The sequence below is a fragment of the Lissotriton helveticus genome, chromosome 3_1 (genome assembly GCF_964261635.1).
Source record: "Lissotriton helveticus chromosome 3_1, aLisHel1.1, whole genome shotgun sequence".
In the NCBI taxonomy this organism is placed as follows: Eukaryota; Metazoa; Chordata; class Amphibia; order Caudata; family Salamandridae; genus Lissotriton; species Lissotriton helveticus.
The window spans coordinates 1,538,378,860-1,538,393,643 of record NC_136061.1 but is presented as its reverse complement, the minus strand read 5'-3'; positions in this window follow the sequence as shown (position 1 = coordinate 1,538,393,643).

The window sequence follows — 14,784 nt, the reverse complement described above, 5'->3', positions numbered from 1 at the left end:
TGAGCTTGTGTTAGTCCAATGTCAGCCATAGAGGTGAAAGTGTATGAAACGAATAAGGAATGAAAGACAAGGGACTGTGGGTAATAATAAAAGAGATCCCAAAGAACATGGTACAATATAACCAGTGACACAAGCGAAGTCCTGGCCACATAAAAGACGTTAACCAAAATGGACTATAACTCTTAGAAAGAACATAGCCAAAAGAACCAGATAAAATAGACACTATAACTGTAACTGTCATTCCGGGATATTAACCATTATGATCCAAAGAGGATAGGAATAAAACTGATCGTGTTCTGTAACCGATCGATAATGAGATGGACTACTCACAAAAGTATGTAATGGCAATAATAACTACTGAAAGTACAATAAATGAACAAATGTAAACAAAATTCCATAAGTACTTATTGTCAGTCAAATAAAGAGACTAAGCCCATGTGATGCCTTCTGTTCATCATGCTAAATAGGTGAAAATGTGGTCCTCCACCAAGTGTATGATCCAGCCACCATTTGAAACTAAAATGTATGTAATGTTAATGACAACGTGTTATACAACTCAATACTTGCTTTCATGTACTTGCAAATATTATCACAAGAAACAACTCCTGTCTAACCGGTCATTTAAACCGCTGGGAATTATGGTATCTAGGTATTTGATTCAATAGATTTCTCTCTGAAGAAGTTTCTTAGTGATCCCCGGGGCGTACGTCCATTCTCACGATGATTTGAAACCTCAGCTGTGAGATGGTATGTCTAGCCTCTTCTCAATGTGTAGCAAGACAAGAGGTGGTACTACGATTCCTAATTTTACTTTTGTGCTCAGTTACCCTGATTTTCAGTTTACGCTCCATTTTACCTACATACATTTTTCCACAAGGGCATTTTGTTGCAATATATCAAGTTCTTAGAATAGGAGTCACTTGTATGCTGAAGTTTTAACTTCTTGCCTGTCCTTGGATGGGTTAATACATTACCCATGATTGCGTTGTTACAATGTATGCAATTATTACATTTAGTAGTGCCTTTGTGTTCAGTCAAATCCTTGTGCTGTTCAGGAGTAGATAGTAAGGTGCGGAGATTCTTACCACTTATGCATGCATACAGAGATTTCTCTGAAAAATACCATTGAACTCGGTCTCATTCTCCGGCAGTTCCCATCTGAAATTTATGATTCTTTTAACCGCGTGTGAGACTGTAGAGAACTTTGACACAAATACCAATCTATCTTCTCTTTGTTTCTTCTGTGGTATTAACAAATCCTTACGTTCTTTCCTCTGTGCGCTGTTTAGACAGTCATGTAGTATGTTATCTGGATATCCTCGTGTGGTATAGCGTTGTCTATATTCAACTTCCTTATGGGCTCTTGTATTCAGTTCTGAACATATTCTCCTTATGCGAATGAACTGAGAATAAGGTAAATTCTTGATCAGACTTTTAGGATGAAAGCTCGTATATGCAAGGGCTTTATTCCGATCAGTAGATTTTTGGTAAACTTCTATTTCAAATGTATCACTCATTCCTGATTTACTGACTAACACATCCAAAAAGTAAATACTCCAAACCTCTCTGTGGTGAGTGAATTGAATTCTTGGATCGATGTTGTTCAACCTCTAAATCATGGTGGTTAATTTATCTTTAGTATCCGACCATAAAACAAAGATGTCGTCAATATACCTGCAATACATCTTAATGTGTTGCCAGTATTCTTGGTTACCCATGATGTTTTCATGTTCAAATAAAGCCATGAATGTGTTCGCATAGGCCGGTGCCCCCGAAAAACCCATGGATGTACCTGTGAGTTGTGCATAAAATTGCTCCTGCCATTCAAAATAACTGTGATGAAGGCAAAATTACAGTAATTGAAGGATGAAGATTTTGTCCATATCCAAGTTCTCCATATGTAATAATGCCCACTCTACTGCCTCAAGCCCCGCTTTGTGCGGTATTGATGTATAAAGTGCAGTAACGTCTATGGTGCAAAGCAGTAGCGTTTCAATCTCAACTCCGTGGATAGTTTCCAATTTCTGGAGAAAATGTGTGGTGTCCTTTGTGTATCAGCTCCAACCCTGTACAAATTGTTGCTGATAATGATCCAAAATTTTCCCTATGGGGTCATGTGGAAGGGGGATACCACCTACCTCAACCGGGCGACGCCCGTGTGGGGGTACCACGACCTCTAACCCTCCCGTGTCTCTGACGACCGGGAGTCCTTCTTCTTTGTGTCCTGTGCAGGTACGAGACCAGAGGAACAGACACCGGCCCGTCCCAGAAACGGAGAACCCCGAACACCCGGAACCCGGAAAACCCGAACCGGAAACAGCCTACAGGGGAACCGGAAGTCCTGAACCGGAAGCAGTCCACCGGGAAACCGGAAGTCCCTCCCCCTGCCCAGGACCTGGACGTACAAAAGCCGACGACGAAGAGAGGAGAGCGTTCCAGATAGCCGACTCGTGGCAGGAGACAGCGCGCAGCGAACCCTTGGCGGAGAGTGGAAGGAGTGAGAGGATCGAAGACGGAGAGTTGGAGGACGTCTGGACCGAGGAGTGGTGGAGTCCTCTGGAGGTGGCTGGAGAGCGGCCGTAACTCTCGGGAGAGTTACGGCGGGGCACGTGAGTACCTTGTTACCGTCTCCGTGTCCCCTTTGTATATAGCTGTATCTACTTGTAAATTGTATAGATATTGCATGCACTGAGAGAGCACCCTTGCGCACTGTATATATTAGAACGTAGAGACAATGCACTTAGACCTTGTATCATAGTCCCTACACCCCGACCCATCACCGGAGCACCTCGTCTATACCCTTTCCCCTCCTACTTGATCCCCTCCCGTCTACCCCCTTCCCGTTCCCATCCTCACGGTCCTCTTTAGTCCCGCACGACCCTGGTGTTGGTAACGGTACATGTGTAGTCCATACTGAAAGGACTAACCCCTGCTTCTCTATCTCCCTCCGAGGTTATCCCAACGCCCGGAAGACGTGAAGACCTCCGGACGATCCATCAGCCGGTGTATACCAGAAAGGCGACTACGGCTTCACCCCAACCCTCTGTACTGACTCCGGTTTTCCTTGTTACACCGAATAATAAAAACATCTACCATAGCCCAATACATACGGCCTCCTCGCCTGTTATTCCGGTCCGCCGCAACCCCCAGTCCACAGGTCAAAAATGGATCCACATCCTGACACTATGGGACGAAATGGTGGGTCCGTGGCATTTTTATGTATATTTGGGATCATATATAGTTTTGGTCTCCGAGGGTTGGTACTGGTGAGATAAGCTCTTGTTTGATCAGTGATCCAATCCTGTTCAATGGCATGATCAAGTATATCAGCCAAGATTTTCTGAAGTTGTATTGTCGGGTCATTCATTAGAGACATATATGTATTGTCATTATTTACATGTGCGGTATACTTTGTAATGTAGTAAGCTGTATTCATGACGACAATGGCGCCACCCTTGTCTGCCGGTTGCATAGTGATTTCCAAATTGTTGGCTAATGATTTGATCACCATTTTGTCACGTTTAGTAAGATTCTCCCGTCTCCTGGGTTGGTAGTTTAGTTGTTTAAGATCCCTTTGAACAAGAATTTCAAAAGTATCCAAGACTTTGTGCGATACCAGTGGGAGGTATGTACTCTTTGGTTTAAAAGGAGTAATGCAGGTTTTTGGTTGATTCTGTTCAGGTGGAACAACATTAGTAAAAAAGTGTTGTAATCTTAGTGTTGTGTATACAAAATGAGGGGAGAATGATCTATTATGATCAACAAGGCAAAAGTACCACTCAAGGGGAGTGGAAGGTCCAGTCGCTGTCCGTGGCCTGCGCAAGTATTGAACAAAGAAAGTCGACAGCCCTGTTCCTGAACAAGGGGTGGTGTGCTGGTCACAAGACAGAAGAGGGAAAACGTGGTGATTAGTGTTTGCAAACCTACCACTGGGTATCCATTGTGTTGGATATAGTTGCCTCACACACCTTTGCAGGTGTCATGCTTCATCATCGGCAGTGCTCCTCGTTGGGCAGGCGGTGCAATACCCAACTGGCTCACCTCAAAGAGGGGCTCTTTAGCGGAGATCTTTTAATCCAACTGCCTATGGGTGAAGTGCGGGTGTGGGGCCTGAAGGTTGTAGACGGAAAGTGGATTAAAATGAGGCAAAGGGTACCTAAGACTACTTTATTCGGGCGGTGTTTAAAATCAGACCGATTTTAAACACCTCCTAATCTAGTCTAGAGCTAGGGAACATCAATTCCAGCAAGCCCAGACTAGCCTCAATTTTAATTGAAGCAAGGGACCGCCCGAATAAAGTAGTCTCAGGTACCCTTTGCCTCATTTTAATCCACTTTCCGTCTACAACCTTCAGGCCCCACACCCGCACTTCACCCGTAGGCAGTTGGATTAAAAGATCTCCGCTAAAGAGCCCCTCTTTGAGGTGAGCCCGTTGGGTATTGCACCGCCTGCCCAACGAGGAGCACTGCCGATGATGAAGCATGACACCTGCAAAGGTGTGTGAGGCAACTATATCCAACACAATGGATAACCAGTGGTAGGTTTGCAAACGCTAATCACCACGTTTTCCCTCTTCTGTCTTGTGACCAGCACACCACCCCTTGTTCAGGAACAGCGCTGTCGACTTTCTTTGTTCAGTAATCTTAGTGTTCTCATGAATTTGTATAGATCAGCTTCAACGCTAAGAGGTGTGATTGTTCCTGTGGGGACAAATGACATCCCACGTCCCAAAACGACTGTTTGTTGTGAAGAAAGTTGTTTAGATGAAATATTAATAACTAGATCACAGTTTTGCCACTGTGTAGTGACTTCCCACTTTTTTCCCTTTCCTCTCCTTGTTTTTCTTGTAATATCAATGTGCTGTGTTCTGTTATTAACGGAAGACGACCCTGATCTGGGGCTTGGGACAAAAAAGAGACCTGAGAGGCTGATTGTGATGTTTGACGAGATTCAGCTGATGGACCGGCTGTTTGAGTTTGTGAAATAAGCGTCTTGGCTGGAATTCTACTCGTGGTTGCTTCTTGATCTGAAACCGAGCTTTCCTCCGACGATGTAGTCGCTTTCTTATGATCAAATCTTTTCCTTGCATGGATCTCAGCCCACGTATAAACTTCATTAAGTTTATAGTCTATTGTGTCCTTTTTATATTTTCGAAGTTTTCCTTCTTGCCGTCCTTATATTTTTCCAAATGATAGAAACTTGTTAGGATAGGGTCGTCATATTCTACTAGGGTATAGACTATTGGGCAGTATGCCCACCCAAATAGGAGAGGATGAAAGTGACCTTAGATGCGTCATCTGGAAAAGCCACTGACTGCCATAAAGTGCAATTGGCATTGATTCAAAAAGACACCAAACTTCGTACTATCAACATAGATACTTTCTGGGCAGCCAAAGGGATAGGGTGCAATATGATAACCTGTATCTGGGTTGGGGTACCTTGAGCTTGTGTACCAGCCCCTTCAAATGAGGAAGATATGCCACTAGGGTTGAACAATGGTGCTTTTAGCACATTTTTCTTCTTGGTCGTGGCAGCTGGGTCTGAGCCCCAAGCACCCATATGCCTAGCTCCTGCCTTGGTTTGTAATTCTGTTATGTCTTGTCTTAGGCTTTGGGTTTCTGCTTGGATACATACCAACATGGTGGCTATATCCTGCAGAGTGATGTCTGGGTTACTCATATCATCTAGGCAAGTTAAACACCTAGGGCTTAGTCTAACATTAGCCTGCGGTGAGAACTTGCAGAGATGATATGTATCAACTCTACTGCCCCTTACCTCTCACTTTTAATACATACACCTGGGCAAGAAAGAAGGCTGGGGTGCGGGAGAGAAGGCCCTGTAGTGTCAAAGGGGAGCTTCTTTTTATAGTGTGAGGGATATAGCCGGGGGGAGGGGGGGCGGGGGGGGGAGAAAAATATCAGGGACCTAGAATATCCCTGTGAAAACCCACCCACCCCTAGATTGTGATAACTACCTGAAATTTGTGATGCAAGTACAGGATAATATGTTAGATAACTTTGTGAGGTACCATGAAACAAAGATGGTTGCGCCCCTCTGCGCGAAGAGTGCTACAAATAGAGAAAAGAGAAAGGATTACAAAAAATACTATGGAGTATGTAAACATATACACAACTTTCAAAACAATGATAAGAAAGTATGGTAAGAGTAATAACCCTGCTGTGTGAGAGGTAGTCTAGGTATTTCCCAACACAACTCAGTTAACCTCTCCGAGTAATTCAGTCAAGTGTTGGATATGCAGAGGAACCTTCAGGAAGTGATTCGCATATTCACATCATCCAGAGAAAATGCTCCTTTTATGGTGTATGGGTATATGCCTGAATGGTTCCAGCCAGTAGAAGATGAATAATGGATGAGTGCTCCACCACTTAAAAAAACTAATAAGTGAGCGCTCCAGTGCCTGAAATAAAACAAATGCCCAACAAGGGCTCCAACGTGTAGATGTGCAATACCTAGTTTAGCGCTCCAGCACGTGAAAAATAATCCCCAGCAAGCGCTCCAGTGCGTAGATGTGCAATACCTAGTTTAGCGCTCCAGCACGTGAAAAATAATCCCCAGCAAGCGCTCCAGCGCGAGGATATGCAATACTCGGTTTTAGAGCTCCAGCTCGTAAAAAACAATACCCAGTAAGCAATCCAGTGCATGCAAAAGAAGAAATGTCTTGCAAGTGCTCCAGAGCATAGCTGGGAAGCGAGGCAAATTCCAGTTGCGCTTTTGAATGTGTGGAAGGCCTACAAAATAACAAAGGTACACTCGGCACAGGTACTGACAAGTCGGAAGTTGCTCTTCTCTTCCGGCCAATGAAAAGAGCGAGGCTTAAAAAAGACTCATGCAGCTCGAAAGCTTCTTTGACTTTAAGACTTAGTCTTGAAATGGTTCTACAGAGAGCTCCTTAGCTGCTCCTGGAAAACGCGGCTTCAGGCATTGAGTAAGCGAGACGAAGCAGTGTTGGGTCCTCCGACTCAGGTCCAACTACCATATGACCTGGAAGTTGAAACCTGATCTGCCGGTAGATGGACGACACTGCCTGCCGTGTAGATTAGGTGAACTCCGTTAAGCAGCTGTTCCGTAAGGAACGAAACAGACAGTATCGAATGCCCCCGTTCTCACAGCATTTGCTTAATTAAATGTACTCTGAGAAATTAAAAGAATGAATCATCAGAGTGTCAGGGTTTGGATCCATGACACCGCCGAGGGATGTCAGCACCACAGAGACCCACTTTCAGAGTGGCCCAACTGTCCTGATTTTTGCACCATCAACCGGCGAGACCGACAACCACCCGGTCCCAGAAGCACCAACCCTGCCAACCTAACCACTCTGCATCTGAACGCCCCGGCCCGGGTTCTCAGGAACCAACTGTGCTGCCTGCTTCCAAGACCCTTGTGAACCGAGCCCTCCCAGAGCTCCTTGACTTGTCCCCAAGTCCCCCTATGCAGCCTGTTTGTAGGTGCCCCACCCTCCTTTGGTGTAACGCTTAAAGCTACCAACCTGACCAGCACCTCTGCACCCGGACACCCCATTGCAGGGAAACTCTAGCTGCTGGTAGTACTTTGGACCTTACTCTTCTACCACCTTAAGTCTTGAAGGGGACCCCCGGAAAACTACTGCAAGTACCTGTATACAGTATATGCTTTTTTCTCCCATAGGAAAGCATTGCGCATAAAAATGCATTTAAATAAATATTTTACTTACCTGTGTACTAACTTGCTTACAAAGTTCTTTGTATCAAAATTGATATAAAAATACAAGTTATTTTTCTAATTTGGTCTCAGTTTTATTATTTGAGCGTGTGTCCTATTTATTGCCTCTATATATAACAAATGCTTAGTACTACCCTCTGATAAGCCTAAACTGCTCACCCACGCTACCACAAAAGAGAGCATTTAATGTTATAATTTTTGCCTCTGTAAACCAATAAAGGTTGCCTAGATTCTCTTCACGGTGTACTATATGCAGAGCCAGCTTCCTACATTGATGGTTCAACGGTGATATACAAGACTTTGCATTTCACAATTGACATTAGTTAGTAAAAATATGTTTAAATTTTTTTGATTTTTCTAGGTGACTAATTCGAACTGTCAGGGCCTTTGGTTGTCCCCCAATCCAATTGCATTAGAAGTTAAAATATATCCTAGACAGTTAGGCTCAAAACTGCAGCCAATCACAATAAAGTATTTTTAAAACACTACATTTCCCATGACTCCATCTAGTCACCTGACCTACCATAGAGACCTAGTACTATATAACCCATCAGTATAACTTGAGCTTCCGGTTTCTTTGCTCAGTTCAATAATCCTATAAACAGTAAAAAAAAAAACAACAATGCCAGGATGCAACCAAAGTTCAGGGCCCTGCAATGACAGGGCATCAACCATCAGCCAACAGCACCATCAATCCCAACAGGTGCAGGAATCGGAACTCGGTCCAACGGGATCCGACGATCTTCTGATGAAAGTTAGGAAACAAGTTCCTCACCAACCAGGGAATCTCCATCTCTTTGGAACGCTGTTGATGCGACATTTACTTGTCACCAGTTCCAAGGAGGAAATCAAAATAGTAAGCCGTAAAACTGACCTCACCAAAGACATATTATAACCAGTACAGAGTGAAGAGGGAGGGAAACAAAGAAATACGGAAACAATTTGATATAAGCTGTAATATGTAATCACAGATACAGATAAATGCAACATAATGGGTGGGATAATCCTCGTCTCTGTGTCCTGAATAGAATTGAAAATTCTTGTTGTGAATGTTGTAAATTTTTGAATTCTATGTCTAAACCTGAGGCTCTAATTATTCTTGTTTAAAGCTGAGCCACCACAACAGAAGCAACATCCACAATAGGCTTACAGAAGAATGACTTAAATGTAGATTCTGCTGACCAATCGGCCGCTTTAAGAATGTCAGTTAAACTAGAACTTAAAACAAATGAGTTAGAAGCCATTGCTCCACAAGCTGAGTGGGAGCTAAACATGTAGGTATCAATACCTGCCTCACTCATAAGCCAGCGCACCCGTCTTGCAAGAGTGGCAGAGGTCACTAGAATAAAGGGTTTCTGCAAAGTAATTAAAAACTGTCTCTCATATCAGTACGAAATTCAGCAATACTCACCTCATAAGCTTTCCAACACTACACCATGCCAAGTTTGGGATATTCCAGAAAAGCAGGATAGGAAATGGATGAGGAATTACATTTTGTGCTATGAGATATCAAAAAAGTAACTCCTTCAGGAGTAAAAATCCACCCTGCGAGATCCAATGCTCGGACATCTGAAACCCTCACAAGATATGAGGCATAATAGTATAGTCAATTTGGGGAACAATTGTTTTCGCGATAGATATTTATTGTCTGGCCAAGACTCCAAAAAATCGTAGTACGACCGTCACATGCCACAAAACAAAATATTTAGGAAAAAGAGGACAGACCATATGGATGACTCTCAACAACTTGCAGACAATGGGGTTTTCGCCCACCGGTTTACCATCAACAGGCAAATGACCTGCCAAAATGGCGGACCTAAAATTGTTAACAGACCTATACGCCATACCAGCGGAAGCCAGCGATGACAAGATATTTATGACCACACAACAATCTGCTCCAACAGGATCTGCACCCCCGTTCGCGGCACCAGCCACTCCAGCGTTTCCAAGCAGAAGAGTATTGCTTGTGTGTGCTGAAAGACCAGGCCTGACTGATGAACTCATTAGCATCCTGCAAAAGTTTTGGGACGCTCCATCTGTCCCTAAAACCCTCCAAGCTACTAGGGAGACGTGTTGCAAGAAGATCAACAGATGAGGGGAACCCCTTGGATCCAGAAGGAGATTCCAGCGGAACGGAATCAGAATCGGACAAGCCCAGGCTAGCTCTAGGCAGACTCTCCAGGATTCTACGGTTTGCTGCGTAATAGGCACTTTTGTTAAAATGCCGCGATTTTTACAAAAGTGCCTGCGAAATCGACAAGGTACTACCCCTAGACCTCTTTCCACTGTGAGGGATCGCTGAGTTGGAATCTAAACCAACCAACGAGACTCACAGACCGCCTGAAGCCTGCCACCTGCCGCCAGGCGTGGCTTATTCCAGGAGATACTGATAGATAAATGCTTGACTGACAAAGGACACCCGTGGTTTCAGTAAACAACGCACAGGGAAACGGCAGAATGCAGCATCTCGTCAGGGGTAGTATGCGCCCTACAAATGGGATTACAAAACAGTGTGATGCCAAACATTTTCAAGGCTGGGCTCGTGCGTGGACTCTTCGAGCCAAGCCTGACCCTTAGCTCAGTTTGTGGTTGATTTATTTGCTCGCTCACGTCTGCTTAATAGAAATATTGTTCCTGGGCAGAGTTAACATGTGTCTTTAATTATTCTGCAGTAAAACTAGGGGTTCCCAGGGATTGTGTGCTAAATTATGTAAATTAGCTTGTTACAAATTGAGGCAAACGTGACAGGATTTTTTACAAATTTTCTTCCCTTCTGCAAATCAGGAAGTAAACTTTGGGATGTGGGAAGAAGAAACCAGAATAAAATAAATGGGCAGCGGTAGGATTTCAAAAGGTTTGCATACTAATATAGGCAGTTATTTTTCTCACAGTGGGTATTCTCGGACCTGTTCAACGGGCCATGACCTGTCCACGAAAGCGGTGTCCAGCTGCCCTCAGGCGAATAAAGGGTTAAGGATGTGCCAAACACCGGTCCCGCGATGTGTCAAAAAGTGTGATAACGGCTACCAACCTATACTAAGGGAAATGGAGGCTTGCATTTCCAAGGGATAACAGCCTTCACCCGTGGGCTGCTTCCTCTGTCCCATATCCCAGGTTGCCTATTCAAAGTGGAATACTCTGCTACAGCAGTTTCCATTGATTCAAGGCTAAAAATGAATGATTATGAGTAAAATAAAGTGCTGCAAAAATGCAGCTAAATTTCCATATTTGTGCCGCTAAATTTCCATATTTGTGCCGCTAAATTTCCATATGTGTGCCGCTAAATTTGCTAATCCATGTCACAATATCCTGGGGGGTCCGTCTAGGAGAACTGGAAACCATGCCTGAGCTCCCCAAAAAGGCGTCACCAGCACCAGTTCCGCTCGCTGATGGTGTAACTGCGTCAACACTCTGGGGATCATCAAAAATGGGCAAAAGACATAGCACAGGTTGGGGGTCCAGTCTTGAAGAAAAGCATCCGTGGCTTGGGCTTCCGGATCTGGACGCCAGCTGAAGAAAGTTAGAAGTTGGTGGTTGAGACGAGACACAAAAAGGTCTATCGAACTAGGACCTCAGAGGCGATTCAGCCCATGAAACACTTGCAGAAGGAGCCTCCAGTCACTGAAATCCCAAAGGTTTTGGTACTGCCAATCCACAACGGTATTGCTCTGGCCCAGAATGTATTCCACTACCACAGAGATCTGATGCTGTAGGCAAAAATGCCAAAAGTACTTGACAATCTCCACCAGAATGTGTCAGGGTTTGCCAAAGGCGCCTACAGAACTACATGATCCACAATGCTCAGCGGCTGGGAGGAGCAGGAAAATCTACTTAGCTTGCTCTCTTGCATTGTGGGTCATACGTGATTTGCTGCTCGAACCTGAAATTGTGTTTGAATCATTCGGACCCGTTCTAGTCTGAGTTGCTGCTCAGCTAAGAACGATATCTATTTGTATCGGAGCGTTGTATTCAATTCAATTTATTTATTATGTTTTGGCTCTCAAAAGAGGGCCACATAAAAGTGTACAAACTTCAACACACAGCAAATACATTTCAGGAAAGAAGAAAAAAGCAAACACAAAACATATACCGTTTGAGAAACCTAGGATAAATACAGTACTGACATGTGAACCAAAACTACAAAAAGTCGGAACGTCAAAACATCTCCCGAAACATATTAATAAATAGCTAGGAAACCTTTAAAAAAGTTAAAAATATGAAAGCAGAACATTTCATTGGGAGGACAATAAAGTGCAGAGAGAAAGCCATTCAATGTGACAATGCCCAGACGAAGACAGATAGCTTTTAACCATTTAAAGCGCAATTTACGAAGCGCAGGGCAGATCAATAACACATGCATACAATCCTGAATATTCACTTTACATAAATTGCACAGAGGAGATGAACCATACCATTTAGATAACAATCGATTAAGAGGTATTAAATCGTAGCGTAGAAGAAACCAAAATCTACGTATACCATGCGGTAGGGTTCATAAAACATAGGGTTGAGGTTGTTTCAACTGATAAGAGTCAAGGAGAAGATCTACATTCCTTTTTTCACAAATTGATTTTTTATCAGATAGAAAACATAGGTCCCATGAGGCTGCTTTCAAAACCAACTTTAACTGTAATGGAGAGTACAGGAAAAGAGTAGTTTCATCTAAATTTAATAGAGTTACTGCATTTCTAAAATTACAAACAAGTTGAGAGAACTCATTAAAATTACCCAACAATTCAATTCTGAGGAGAGCTCTCATTGTCCCTACTTCTGCTCTAGCAAGGCAAGCCACCCATCTTACAAGAGCACATAATCCCTGGACCCAACTACTCCTAAGACCAAAGTCGAGCCTACAGGCTGCCAGAGAGCACGCAGTATTTAAGGAAGTAAGAGATCTTAGGAGCTTCCCCTCAATCTTATGGCAAAAGTCCCATTTTTTCACCTCGATAAGTTCAATACCATACAGTATTGTAGCGGGGATTTTGGATCTATACACTTCCAATAAACTCGGAAAGTGCCGTTTCCCCGTTGCATGGTATAGGGAATTTAAACCTTTGCCATGGGCAATAGCTTTGCGTGAACAATGCTCTATATGGAGCTTCTCACTCAAGTTAGCTGTAACAATTTTCCCTAAAAACGTGTAGGACTTTACCACCTCAAGTTTTTGATCCCCAATAGACCAACCATAATCTACAGATCGGCACCTCTTCCTGCCAGCTATACACATGACTTTACTTTTGGTAATGTTAATCTTCATGGCATGGGCTACCGCAAAAGAATGCAGAGCATGAAGCCGATTGGCTAATCCCTTAGGAGTTAAGTCCAGGATGAGGACATCATCGGCATACATCAGGCAAGAAATCGGTGCCCCCCCCACCACCGGGGCAATGCCCTCTCTGGCAGCCAAGGCGGCGGGTAAGTCTGCCGTATATAAGGAGAACAGAAGGGGAGCCAATAAACAGCCTTGTTTAAGGCCATTCGAAGTTAAAATTGTATCAGATAACCCCCTTTCGCCCCCCAACAAAACCCTGCACCAGGTCTCTGTATGTAAAGCCTTCACCAACTCCAACAAATAGAGTGGGAGCCCAAGCGCTGCCAATTTTCTCCACAGCGTTCCACGATCAACTTTGTCGAACGCTGTGGAAAAATCAATAAAGGCGGCATACACAACCCCTCCTCTCACCTGAACATACTTATCTGTAACCACATGAAGGGCTGTGAGGTTATCTAACGTACCGTGGTTCCTCCGGAAACCGGTCTGTTCTATTGGCAAAATATTATTCTCCTCAACCCACTCGGAGAGGGATTTTAGAAGACATTTCGCAAAAACCTTTCCGATAGAGTCGAGGAGAGCAATCAGACGGTAGTTACTAGGACTATCCCTAGTACCCTTCTTAAAAATAGGGACCAAGATACTTCCCCTCCAAGAGGCAGGTACCATTTTAGACAAAAAACAGGCTCTATACAGAGGATACAAGATTTTACTCCACCTTGCAGGATCAGATTTCAAAACCGTCATTGGGAGTTCATCAGGGCCCATTGCCCCTGAGACACGCATGTTTTTTATAGCCATCTCGATTTCTTTTCCAGCGGGATAATTAATAAGACCCACAGGAGTGGCACCGCTGTCAATATCATTACTAATGCTAGCACCGATGGCAATATCATCAATTAGACTCCCATTCCCTGAATAAAGATCCCGAATATAGGTAGTCCATACCTCTTCCGCTATAGGGATAGGAGATGGGCTTACTCTAGAGCCGCACCCCCTACCGATTATTGCCCAAAATTCTCTGATCCTGCCATGCACAACTGCTTCCCTCAAGCTAATCCATACCTTATCCTCCCGTTCCTTTTTTATTTTTTGCCGGAGTCTACTTCTCTTTCTTTTTAGCCTGGAAATTTCTTTTCCGCGTTCCATGACTCTGTCTAGATATTGTTCACGGACTAATTTGTTTATTTCCCTATTCAGGCTACGCAAGATGCTGGGGACCACCACTCCGTTTTTGGGTCGGGGAGTTTTTTTTGCATAAGAAATAATTTTTCGCATAAATTCTGCAAAGTAGACCATTTCATTCCCACGCCACTCATCTAAAACTACTAGGGTATCGGTTAAAAAATCCTGCACCCCATTAATGGCTGAAGGATTCCAAAAGCACCTTCCAGAAGAAGCATGGAAGGCAGCATCACTGCCGGACATAGACCAAGGTGCGATTGTCAAAGGATTTAAAGAAATGGTTACAAACAATATGCTATGATCACTCAGAGAGGTAGCTATGACCTTAAGGTCCTGAATAGAAGGAAACAGACCGTAGTCTGCGATTACATAATCTAGGATAGAGGACCCAAAGGGAGACTTGTGAGTAAATTTTGCAGGCACATCCGACGGAAATCTCCCATTTAATATAAGTCCGTCGACGACCGCTAGTTCATTTAGCAAAATGTTCCCACGTTTATTTGTCACTAATTTATCAGGGAAGAGTGATTGAGGAATAAAATGTGCCTCTTCCTTAGGTTTATTCCTAAAATGTTCCAAACTAACATTGGAGATTTTGCAATTCAAGG